Source organism: Micromys minutus, assembly GCF_963924665.1.
Source record: "Micromys minutus genome assembly, chromosome: 33".
Lineage (NCBI taxonomy): Eukaryota > Metazoa > Chordata > Mammalia > Rodentia > Muridae > Micromys > Micromys minutus.
This window is the reverse complement of record NC_137968.1, coordinates 4,477,832-4,490,352: the sequence shown is the minus strand read 5'-3', so window position 1 is coordinate 4,490,352 and position 12,521 is coordinate 4,477,832. Positions and strand designations below refer to the sequence as shown.

Sequence of the window (12,521 nt, the reverse complement as noted above, 5' to 3'; positions counted from 1 at the left end):
TAAGCTTATTGTGTGAATTTATTGTGGCTTGAGAATTAAACATATAAATATGATTGATAAACTATTGATTGTTGAGTCGCGATTTTACCAAGCTGTTGGGGATATGAGCTAAGTCCCAACTGGCAGGCAGACAGCTAGGAGAGGGTGGCTTGTGGTCTGCCTGGGTCTGAGAGAACTTGGGAGCCGCTGAGATAAAGATACCCCACAGTGCCATGTGGCCCTAATGGTGCCAGCACTAGCTTGAGATAAAGGTTACCACATTTTAATTTACCGCAACAATTAGGCAAATGGATGAGTTCAGTGACAGACCCTGCCTCAGTACAGGGAAGAGTGACTGAGGTCATACAATGTTACAGAAGGTGAAAAACTCTCTCCCACTCCCATCATTAGGTACAATCAATGAAGTTGCCTAGCCAAAGGATGGGTACCTAAGCTGGCCCACCCACTACCCTCCTAGATCTTCACATCTTTAGTGCCTGAAAATAGCCATATTCCCACATTGGTCCTTAGATGCACTTTGGGTCTGTCGATTCCTCAGATATTCCCAATAGCCTTGTTTTTTTCTTTCTCTTCTTTTTCCCTGTTTTTGTTTTTCAGACAGAGTTTCACTATGTAGCTCAGGCTATCCCAGAATGTACTATATAATGTTGCCCAGATTGGCCTTGACCTCTAGGCAATCCTCCTGCTTCAGGCAAACTCTCCCATTCTGGGAAGACAGCGTGTACCACAGGGCCTGCCTCCAAGCCCTCGGATTCTTCTATTTACATAGGCCAATGGAGGTGCTGGGTATAAATGGTAACATATGCTGGGATTGTAGTTCTTTACAGGCAACTGTAGAAGGCTCTCAAGTTTGAGGCCAGCCTGGGCTACAAAAAAACTTGAAAAACAACAACACAAAAGACCAAGGCAAGCCTATTGCTCAGTGACTCAGGCCTGTGATTGTGGCTACTTGGGAGGAGGGCCAAGTCCAAGGGCAACTGAAAAACAGAAAGAGCTGGGGCACAGCATGTTGATAGAGCACCTGTGTAGCGTGAAGGAGAAACCTGATTGAGTTCTATCCCCAGGACCAGAAAAATAAAAAGCTTTAAGAAACAAACAACAGCAACCAAAAGCAGACCCTAACTGGAGCAAAGCCTGCTCCCTTTGGCCTACTCTTAGAGACCACACCAGGCTTAGCTTGGAGCTGAGATAGCTGCTGGCCCCGAGGACACAGAGGACATTATCTCATGTGAACCCTGCTGTTCCCTCTAGCCCAGACCTTGGTGCATCAAGAATAGATGTCTCCCTGAAGGCCACGGGTGTGGAACAAAGATGGTGACTCATGTTAAGGGAAAATGATTGGAAATGCCAGGAAGACTATCCAAGAGCAGCATCCCTGGGGCAAGAGAAGTTTCCATGGGGCTGGAATCTCAAAACATCAACTCTGGACTAGCTCTCATCCACATCAGCCTCCCTTTTTGCGGAAAATCTTGAGCAAGTGTGCCTGCAGGTCAGGCCCGTGGGTGCTCAGGAGCCGAGAGGCCCCTTCACAGGTTTGAATGACAGTGATCTTATGCCTGCGTTAGCTCCTGTTCTTTGCCTTTCTCTAATATCTCAGCCCCATGAGGTCTTTATACTTACATATTGTGTGTGTGTGTGTGTGTGTGTGTGTGTGTGTGCCTGAGTGTAAACGTATGTATACCTCATGTGTGCAGGGACCTGCAAAAGCCAGGGAAGAGCATCCTCAGAATGAGATCTCCTGGAGCTGGAATCCTTAGTTATACGATGGAGCAGTTTGTTTTAGGCCATCTGATGTGACTGCTGGGTAACCCGACCATAGTCCTCTGCAGGAGCCCCAAGTGTCCTTAGCTGCTGAGTGACTCCAGCACTATCCCTTTAAAAGTGTGTGTGTGTGTGTGTGTGTGTGTGAGAGAGAGAGAGAGAGAGAGAGAGAGAGAGAGAGAGAGAGAGAGAGAATAGGAGACAGAGTATAGGCACATGTGTGTGCACGTGTGTGTGACCGTGTGTGTGTGTGTGTGTGTGTGTGTGTGTGTGCTATGGCTGTTGGAAGCAGCTCTCAGGAGTCCTGTTCTCTCCATCCTCCTTGGGTTCCGAGATTGAGTTCCAGTCTCTGGCTTACACGCCGAGTGCCTTCGCTTGCTAAGCCATCTTGTTGGGTCCCCATGGGAATCTTGAACAGATTTCCTGCTAGATAAAGAGTGAGGAAGGAAGCAGTGGTTTGCTCCTGAGTCACGGCCACTGGAGCTCAAGTCTGGCAGCTGGGAGGCGCCTCGTGATGGGCAGGTTCTAAGAGCTGGAGAGCCACACGGGGTGAGCTTTCCTTTGGCTTTTGGAAAATCTGACCACTCAGACATTGAGGAGTCAGGAGAATTCTATTCATCAAACAGAGGCATCTCTCTGTAAAGAGCTGAGAAGCAAACCCAGGCTTGGGGGTGCATGCCTTCGATCCCAGCACTTGGGATCAATTAGCAGAGCAAATGTTCCAGATAATCTCTGGCTACCAAGTAAGTCTAGCCCAGCTCCTGCTTTGAGAGGGAGAGGGAGGAGGAGGGATAGAGGGAGAGGGGAGAGTGGGGAGGGAGAGGGGAGAGAGAGAGTGAGAGGGAGGGAGTGATTAATTAGTCTGATTTGTTCTTCCCTCTGATTGTAAAAGTGGCGAGAGCTCTGTAGAGATATGTGTTCTAACAACACCCCCATTTCTAGTTGTCCTTTGTACTGGCTGGTTTTGTGTCAACTTGACACAAGCTGAAATTATCACAGAGAAAAGAACCTCAGTTGAGGAAATGCCTCCATGAGATCCAGCTGTAAGGCATTTTCTCAACTAGAGATCAAGGGGGAGGGCCCAGCCCATTGTGGGTGGTGCCATCCCTGGCCCAGCCCATTGTGGGTGGAGCCATCCCTGGGCTGGTAGACCTGGGTTCTATAAGAAAGCAGGCTGAGCAAGCCAGGGGAAGCAAGCCAGTAAGTGACATCCCTCCATGGCCTCTGCATCAGCTCCTGCTTCCTGACCTGCTTGGGTTCCAGTCCTGACTTCCTTTGGTGATGAACAGCGATGTGGAAGTGTAAGCTGAATAAACCCTTTCCTCCCCAACTTGCTTCTTGGTCCTGATGTTTGTGCAGGAATAGAAACCATGACTAAGATGCCCTTTATCCCCTCTTCTCTTTAAAGCTCATGAATTCGCCAAGAAAAAAAAAATAGTCAGCAGCAACCTGGATTGTTCTTGGCGAGAACAAGACACTCAAAGATGCCCCTGAACTTCACACTAGACTCATTCAAACATAAAGCCATGTGTTCACGCTCACCCACGGAACCAGAGAGCTTGCTTCTGCACCGGATGGTGACCCAGATTGCATTGGATTGAACCCAAATGCAACCATTTGAAATCCTGTTTAATGTTCCGACTCAGAAAGCTGTCAGGAAAAGCCCCCGGCAGCTGAAATACATTCAGATCCCCACTTTGTCTGTCTACCTCCTCCCGGAGCCTGGATCTTGGGAAGAGTGGGATTCCTGATGCCGACCGCTAGAGAGATACCCAGACCCAGCCTTTGAGCAGTGGGGTCTGACCAGCCTAAAGAGGAGGACACAGAAAAAAAAACAAGGAGTTGGGAAATGTGAAGTCCGTCAGCTGGGGCTTGTTCTTGAAGTGCTGAGTCTTAGCATCACACTGTGCTCCACAAGGATCCTGAAGAATGTTTGAATAATCCAATTTTCCGAGTCACTACTCACCGTAGAAATTACTACCAAGAGATGAGGGTATACTAAAGCATGTGTTCTCATCCACAAAGACCGGGATTCAGTACCACAAAAAGGAAATAAAATTAAGCCAGGAACTTATAAAATGCATATTTGTTTAAAAACTGATTATAATAGAACAGTGTGTGGTGCACACCGGTAAGCCCAGCACTCTGGAGACAGGAGATGTTGAATTATAGGGAGTCTGTCTCAAAACAGAACAAAGAGGGGCTCGGGAGATGGCTCAGTCGTTAAGCAGGCACAATGCTTTTTGAAATGACAGGTTTCAAATTGGCAGTTAAGGAGACTAGGCCTTGGTTTTGGAGCTGACACCTCTCCCAGGAACCCCGAATCAATACTTTGGCTGGACAGTTGAATTCTGGACCCCACCTGTACCCCCAGCCCTGGGGTGACAGTTAACACCACTGCACCCAGCCCTGGGGTTACACCACCGCACCTAGTTTTCACATGAGTGCTAGGGTTCCCAACTCAGTCTTCATGCTTGAAATTTAGGTCATTTACTGACCAGGCCACCCCATTTAGCCACAAAAGATATTTTAACAGGACTTTGGCCAGCACAGGGGAGGCAGAGGCAACAGGATCTCTGTGAGTTTGATACCAGCCTGGTCTGTATAGTACCTTCAGGACAGTCAGGACAGAACAACAGCTTAAACCATTAGTGTGTAAGGGCACCAACTTACAAATCTCCTAATGTCTGGCACAATACAGAATAGCTGACATATTCCCATCCTCCAATCCATTGTAATAAAGTGTTTAAACGGAGAAGATGCAGCCATGCTCAGATGTGAACTTTACAAAGGAAGGACCCAACAGATTCCTGATGGTCACAGCCATTTGATGTCTAAGATGGCTGCTGTAGTTTAAGGTTCAGGAAACTCCTAGGACCGCGACAGCCATACTGTGACGGTTCATATGCGCTTGGTCCAGAGAGTGGCACTATTAAGAGGTGTGACTTTGCTGGAGCGGGCGTGGCCTTGCTGGAGTAGGTGTGGCCTTGTTGGAGTGAGTGTGGCCTTGTTGGAGTGGGTGTGGCCTTTGTTTGAGTGGGTGTGGCCTTGTTGGAGTAGGTGTGGCCTTGTTGGAGTGGGTGTGGCCTTGCTGGAGTAGGTGTGGCCTTGTTGGAGTGGGTGTGGCCTTGTTGGAGTAGATAAGTCATTGTGGGCTATAGGCTTTAATACCCTCGACCTAGCTGACCGGAAACCAGTTTTCTCCTGTTTGTCTTTGGAACAAAAGGTTGAACTCTCAGCTCCTCCTGCCCCATGCTTGCTGGGAGCTGCTGCCATACTCCCTCCTTACTGATATTTGGACCTAACCTCTGAAGGTGTAAACCAGCCCCAATTAAATGGTGTCCTTACAAGAGTTCCCTTGGTCATGGTGTCTGTTCACAGCAGTAAAACCCTAAGACCGATACCTTTCCAGGAATACAAAAATAAGCCTCACATCTTCATTTTTAGAACGTCTGGGAAGTCTGCTTACTGATTGAACCCTTTCTCTGAGAACTGAACCTCGGGAAGAACTCTCCCAGAAACCCTTCTAAGACATGACCTGCCTCCCACTTGGAGCCTAAGTTTCTGCACCCAGAGAAGACTCCAACCACAGCTGGTCTGCTGGGTTCTTCCTGTAGGAATTTCACATGGAGTATGTGGGTGGGGCCACAGGGACAGACTGCCTCTCAGCTACTGAGGCCGCTGTGTGTGGGGCAGAAGTTCTGGGTAACTCTTGGTTTCAAAACCCCCAGTTTCAAAGTCCACGTTGAGGACCCTCTTGTTTGAGCAGTGTACTCATGGATGAAGCCATTCTTCACTGGCTTAGCAAATAACTTGAAGGTTGATGCCAAAATGAATCTGAAAAAAAAAACTAGGACAGAAGATATGACTCAGTAAGTACAGTGCTTGCCCACCATGCATAAGGCCCCGGGTTCAAACCCCAGCACTGCATAAATCAGCTTGTGTGGGAGTGTGTATCTATGTATCTACAACACTCAGCATGTGGAGGTAGGAGGACCGGAAGTTCAACATCATCCTCAAATATGGGCTATATGAGACTCTGTCTCAAAAAGGGGTGAAGGCCAGAGCAGCAGCTCAGGAATTAGGAACACTGGCTACTACTCTTCCAAAGGACCTGGGTTCGAGTCTGGCGTCTTTATCTACCATGCCCAGAGTCCTGGGTTTGATCTTTAGCACTGAATAAACGGCATCACAACTCATGGCTGTACTCACAGCATTTGAGAGGAAGATGCGGACTTCAAGGTCCTTCTCTGGTACATAGGGAGTTCAAGGCCAACTTAACCTACTTGTGATTCTGACTCAAAAACAAACAAACCTGCAAGAGTCCGGGGGTGTAGTTCAACGGCAGGACATGTGACTTGTTCTGTGACTACACATCAGTCATCAAATGGCAATAAAAACCATGTGGTAGCAGGGGCCCTGGCCCCAGCCAAGCTGTGATCTCTTTGTGACTGATCTGAGTCTGACCCACTCCCTCTGTGACCTGATTTTTATTCTCAAATAAAAGATGCCCCCATGGTAGGATTGCTTTTTGCTTTGTTTTGTTTTAATCTAAATTTTATTGAGGAATAGTATATCTGCAGAAAAGAGAAAAATATAAATATTTAGCTTGGTGATTTGTCATTCGTAGGAAAAAAAAAAAAAAAAAAACACCAGAAGGGATTTAAAAAACAAAAAACAAAAACCAGAAGCTCCTTTACCCTCAAAAACCTTGACCTCTCCACAAGGGTCCACTGACCTGTTTTCTAGAGCTTTAGACAGGTTCCCAGCTTTGTATAAATGTATAGAGAAATCTCTATGTTGGGGCTGGAGAGATGGCTCAGCGGTTAGAGCACTGACTGCTCTTCCAGAGGTCCTGAGTTGAATTCCCAGAAACCACACGGTGGCCCACAACCATCTGTGATGGGATCCGACGCCCTCTTCTGGTGTGTCTGAAGACAGCTACAGTGCATTCATGTACATAAGTTAATTAATCTAGAAAGAAAAAGCCTCTATGCTGGTGTCTTGATCCCTTACTCAGAGCAGGATTCTGAGATGCATCTGTGTTGTAGAATCTTACTCTTTCATCTTGCTGAGTTTATTGTGTGGACGTTTTGTGGAGTGAGATTTTACTGATACAGTCTGATTGATGAATTACAAGCCTCCAGTGGTCTGATTTTACCGGGTTGCTGGGAATGTGAGCAGAGTCTGCAGCAGGGAGCCGAGGCCGCTGCTGGGAGCCGCTGAATGGGATGGAAACTGGGAACTTATCGGGGTCGTGTGAAGATGTCTTTTGATTGAGATGAAAATACCAGTCAGATGCCTTGTGGCCCTGTGATGCTGGCGATAGCGAGGGTTGGTAAATACTTTTTATTAATATTTACCCCTACAGTCCCTCTCCCCTCGTGATGGCTTTCTCTTCTCTCCTCCCTCTGAAATCCCCAACCCAGTAACTCAAAACCTACCCACCTCCAATCTCTCCAGTAATTGGCTGTCGCCATTTTTATTTAACCAATAGTTTTAAGGAACAAGGTTTGCAAAACAGAAGCTGGTGAATGTGTAGGCAGCCACGCCCTTGGAGGGCAGAATTTAGCGTTGCAATCCATAGCCACAGATTTAACCTCAAAAGCAGTGAATTACTGTCTAACTGAGGTCTAGTCTGGTTTTGAGTTTGTGCTCCTGTGAGAGGACCCCCCCATATTCTACATGCAGCCGCACCCCTTACAGATCATCTACATAAATTAAGAAATCAGTTAAGAGACATAGAATAAGAGGAAGTTGACGGCATGCAAAAACAGCAGGTGTGAGCACAGCTCAGGTGGTCTCAGGGGGAGGGAGGCAGAGAGCACAGGGATCTCAGCGAAGGTCTAGAGCATGGGAAGGCTCTGCCTCTGAGGTCCAGAGCCTGGAACCCTAGAGCTGCTGCCTGGAATGAGGGAAGAAATTGTCTCCCTGCTCCAGTCGGAAGCAGTGTGGGTTTTCCAAAGGCTCCCATGAGCACACCATAGCTCCTTCACCTCTGCACATCAGCACCCAGTTGCCAGTAGTGGTATCCGAGCACCGCCGTTTCAGAGACATTGCTGAAAGCGCACCAGAGTTCTCCTCTGAGGACTTCACCGGGAAAAGGCGCCGAAGGCTGGAGGTGACTTCTAGGCCAGAGGAGCAAGGACATCCTCAAAATCAGCCAGGGGAGATGTAGTGGGAAAGGGGCGGCTCTCAGGGGCGAGCAGCAGGGACCCTTGTGAGACACTGTCATCCAGAGATGGGAACACTGGGGATCCCCCAGAACACTGGAGCTCTCAACCCTTATGTAAAGAATGAGACTCGCTACATCCCCTCAGAGGTCCCTCTGAGTGTGTCAGAAACGCGAGGCGTCTTGCTCTTGCCTCTCTCAACATCCCACTTCCTTCCAATTTTGCAAACTAATGTCTATCTCCTGCATAAAGAAAACGGGAGTGCTCTTTTCCTGAAATCTCCCGAAGCCGGACTTCTCGCTCTATCCTAAGCAGCTGTTATCACAGGTCCCAGATGGAGAAGCCACTGGAAGATGTTATCAGGTGGGAGGGGCCCCGTCTAGGACACAGTCCTTCAGGGGTTCTGTCTCTCTCCCTGCTGACTCCTGCCAACCACCAGGCTGACTCTGTGGGTCCCCAGCCTCTTGAATGGCTAGCCTTCCGTGTTTTCATCTTGGCACCACCCGAGGTCACCCAGTTTCTGTCACCTCCGGGAACTGCTTTGCCTCCCGTACCTTAGGTTTGGGAATTCTGCCAGTCCCCAGCTTCCCTGATAAAACACTGGAGATCCGTTTATGATCGACAGTGCTGGTCTCAGTACAAGGCCAGCACTTCTCTTAAGTCACAAGCTGTGACCACCCACCTCCCCTCCAGCCAAAACTCCAGATGCTAATGGGAGGAGGCACACCCAGAGGAGAGCCCGTGTGCACTCAGCTCCCTCACCTCAGGTTTTCTTGGCCACGCGCTCGGTCCCCTCAAGTGAGCTGCTTCTACTCGTTGTTCGGTCTCGGCTGAAATGCCGCGTCTCTGGAGATGGCGTCTTCAATAAGCCTGAAAGATGCTTCGGAGCGGACTGTACCTATGCCCCAGGGTCCCTGTCATAGTGTTAATGGTTTTCTCCATGGCCGACTTACCACAGAGAGGGACTGGGCTTGTGCTACAAGTTCCTGGTCACCCACAGTGCTGGTGACAAAATGATAGGGAGAGGATAGCCTAGGCTGGGGGACAGATGGGGACAGATGGGTGCCCATGAGGCAGACACTTGGAGTCTCTGTCAGGATATGACCGGATGGATGGCTTCCCGAGTGCCTCCTCCTGCCCACAACCTTCCTGTGTTCCCAGCAGCTGCCCGCTCTCTCACTTAGAGCTTCCCCAGCTTGGTGTGTGTTGCTGTGACAAACATCATGTATGAGCAGAAACAGCTTGGGAAGGAGAGGCTTTATGTGGCGGAGACACTGCAATTACAGTTAATCACCGAGAGCAGTCCTCTGATCCCCGTCAGATCCTAAAGGCCCCACCTCTGAACTTCAGCGTTAGATCTGGGTTTCCACCATCTTAGAATCTCCCTTAGAAGAACAACATAATCAACTGACGAAACCCACCACAGCTCCCAGAGACTAAAACACCAACCAACAAGTTCACATGGAGAGACCCATGGCTCCAGTCGCATATGCAGCAGAGGATGGCAGTGTCTGGCATCAATGGGAGGAGAGGCCTGTGGTCCAGTGAAGGTGTGTTTTCCCAGTGTGGGGGAATGCCAAGGTGCTGAGGTGGGAGAGGGAGATTGGGAGAGGGAGCACCTTCATGGAGGCAATGGGAGGGGGAGAGGGGATGAGATTGAGGGAAGGGGATAACATCTGAAATGTAAATACAGAGAATATCTAATTTTAAAAAAGAAAAGAAAAATTAAAAAAAAAGAATCTCCCTCAGAAGGAGTAGAATCTCAACACGGAGTTTCAAGAGTCTACACCCCATCCCAGCTGCAGCATCGACGCACAGACCGGTCTATAGACCAGGGCTGTGGCAACTGTTTTGTGGAAACTCTAGCTTCATTTCTCTGCCTTCCTCGGGGTTGTCCGTGCTCAGGTTTGCTTCCTGCACCCTGTGGGTGGGTCCCAGCAGTCGTCATGGTTACCTGTGTCCCAAATGACATCTGGACGAGAGGCCACATCGACCATGCAGTGGCGGGTGAAGGGAAGGATCAAGAGTCGGAGGCTAGGCGACCCCGAGTCACGTGACCACATCAATTACCCACGTGGGCCCCGGCCGCCTCCATCCTTGGGCTGTGAGCAACGTAGTAAACACTGCTTTGATGCCCCAGGCGCCTAAGGGCTTTCGTTTTAGCAACGCCAAAGCCGGAAAGGGGGCGTTGCCAAAGACAGGGAAGAACCCGAGGCAAAGAAACCTGAGAAACCTGACAAAGAGGCCACAGGAGAGGTCCCTGTCCTGTATGAGGACCGTCCAGATCAGAAAACGTTACCCAGTGGCAAATCCGCCACTTTCAAGATACGCTCCTGGAATGTCGATGAGCTTCGAGCCCGGATTAAAAAGAAAGGTGTGGATCGCGTACAGGGAGAACACCAGATAGCTTGTGCCCCCAGGAGACCAAATGTTCAGAAAACAAACTCCCTGCTGAGCGGCCAGAGCTGCCTGGACCCACCCACCATCAAAGAATACAGTGGTGTGGGGCTACTTTCCCGCCAGTGACCACTCAAAGTCTCTTGTGGCTTGGTGAGAAAGAACGTGATCAAGAAAGCCCGGTGACTGTGGCTGATTTGACTCCTTTGTCTTGGAAGCAGCCCATGTTCCCAACGCAGGCAGGGGTCTGGTAAGACTGGAATACCTACAGCTAAGGATGGGATGAAGCCTTTCTTGGCTTCCTGAAAACCCGCTGTGCTCTGTGGGGATCTCCTTGTGGGTGATGAAGAAATTGACTTTCATAATCCCAAAGGAAACAAAAAGAATGCTGGTCTTACTCCCCAGGAGCGCCAAGGCTTTGGGGAATTGCTACAGGCTGTACTGCTGGCTGGCAGTTTCCGGCATTTCTACCCCAACACTGGCTATACCCATAGGTTCTGAACTTACATGACAAATGCCCGCTCTAAGAATATTGGTTGGCGCCTTGATGACTTTTTGCTGTCCCACTGTCTTTTACCTGAATTGTGTGACAGCAAGATTCAGTCCAAGGCTCTTGTCAATGACCTCTGCCCATCACCCTTTACCTAGCACCGTGACACCCTCTTCCAGTAGCTTCACGTCTGGGAAGTAGCCTCTTCTCCCCCACAGAGGTCCTGTGAGTTCTTTCTTCAGGTTTTTGGTTTTATATGTGCTTCCCTCTATTTTAAACATTAAACTACTGGCTTCCTCCCCAGTGATACAAAAGGCCCTACTTTTAACTTCAAAAACAACAACAACAACAACAACAAAAAGAGTTGGAGGCTAGCCTGGGCTACACAACTACATAACAGATCCTATCTCAAAAACAAAAAACAAAACAAAAGAAAAACAAACAAACAAAAAAAAACAAAGATTAAAAAGGGAAAAAAGAGAGAAGAAATAGCAAAGAGGAGGAGGAAGAGGAAAAGGAAACAGAGAGATAGTGTTGGTACCACGGTCTATCCTGGTTGCTGTAAGAGGTCACTGCTCTTATCATGAGGCTCAGCAGGTCCTGAGAAAATACTTGAGAGTATTTCAAAGCCCCAGTCTCTCTGAGGACGAGTCAGGTGGCTGTGGCCCCTCATCTTCTTCTGTTGCACTTCACCAAGTTATAGTTGGCATGAGATGAAAACCCACACGTCTTCAGAGCTCCCTGGGAGATGGCAGCCATGAGCTAACCGTACCTGTGAACCAAGACTTCATTACTTCATAGAATTATCAGCCTCCCCATTCTCCAATTGTGCCGGGGGGAACCAGGAATTTCTTGAAATCTCTTTTCCTTGGGAATTGAACTATCAATGAGTCTGAAAATAAAAATGCCTCTTCCCAAGATCCTGCCGCACAGAGGACTCTGTTCTCGATGCTCTGAAATATGAAAGACTGAAGCGAATTACAGGGTGGGAACTTTTGTGGCTTGTGATTTAAGGGGTGTATCGTTCATCACGAGGCTAGGGTGGTCTCTTCACTGTGGCAAAATCTTATGGAGTGGTCACCTAGAGGCAGAGGACTCAGCTGGGAAACACAGAAAGCCTAAAACCCTCAAAAGCCCATTCTAAGGACTCACCTCCACCAAAACAGTGCCACTGGCTGGGGACCAGGTGTTCAGATGCCTGTAAGGGACATTTCTCCTTGAAATTGTAACACATGACACTATAGTCTGAATTGCTTGCCTCCAAATTTCAATATGGAAACACTAACCCCAGTGTGATTTGGGCTGTTTGAGAATTGTGCCTTTAAAAGACATAATTCATGCTGAATGAGGTTGTAATAAGTCTCTCAGAATGAAGATATTCTTATTTGTTTGTTTTTGAAACAGGGTTCCTCTGCGTAGCCCTGCTTGTCTTTGAACTCACTGTGTAGACCAGGCTGCCCCTCAAGTGATGTCATTTAGGGTATGTACCACTACTAAAACACCAGGATAAATCCTGACCCCCTAACAGGTAAAGTAGAAGACCCCTAGCAGGTAGAGTAGAGCCAAAAATGTAGGATAGCCGGTTCAGTGACTTTGTTCCAGGAACTGACTGACCATAAAAGTTATAGCCAGTTCAGCAACTCTGTTCTAGGAACTGGCTGACCATAAACAGATTAAAATCTTGTGAACAATCTCGAGAA

General features: G+C 48.5%; 1 pseudogene across 1 annotated transcript; it reads left to right on the top strand.

Moving 5' to 3' along the window:
* The first annotated feature begins 9,929 nt into the window (after positions 1-9,929).
* On the top strand, positions 9,930-10,987 carry LOC308414206 (DNA repair nuclease/redox regulator APEX1-like; annotated as a pseudogene). Its single transcript has 2 exons — positions 9,930-9,941; positions 10,098-10,987. The product of its transcript is annotated as a DNA repair nuclease/redox regulator APEX1-like (transcript).
* Positions 10,988-12,521: the final 1,534 nt, after the last annotated feature.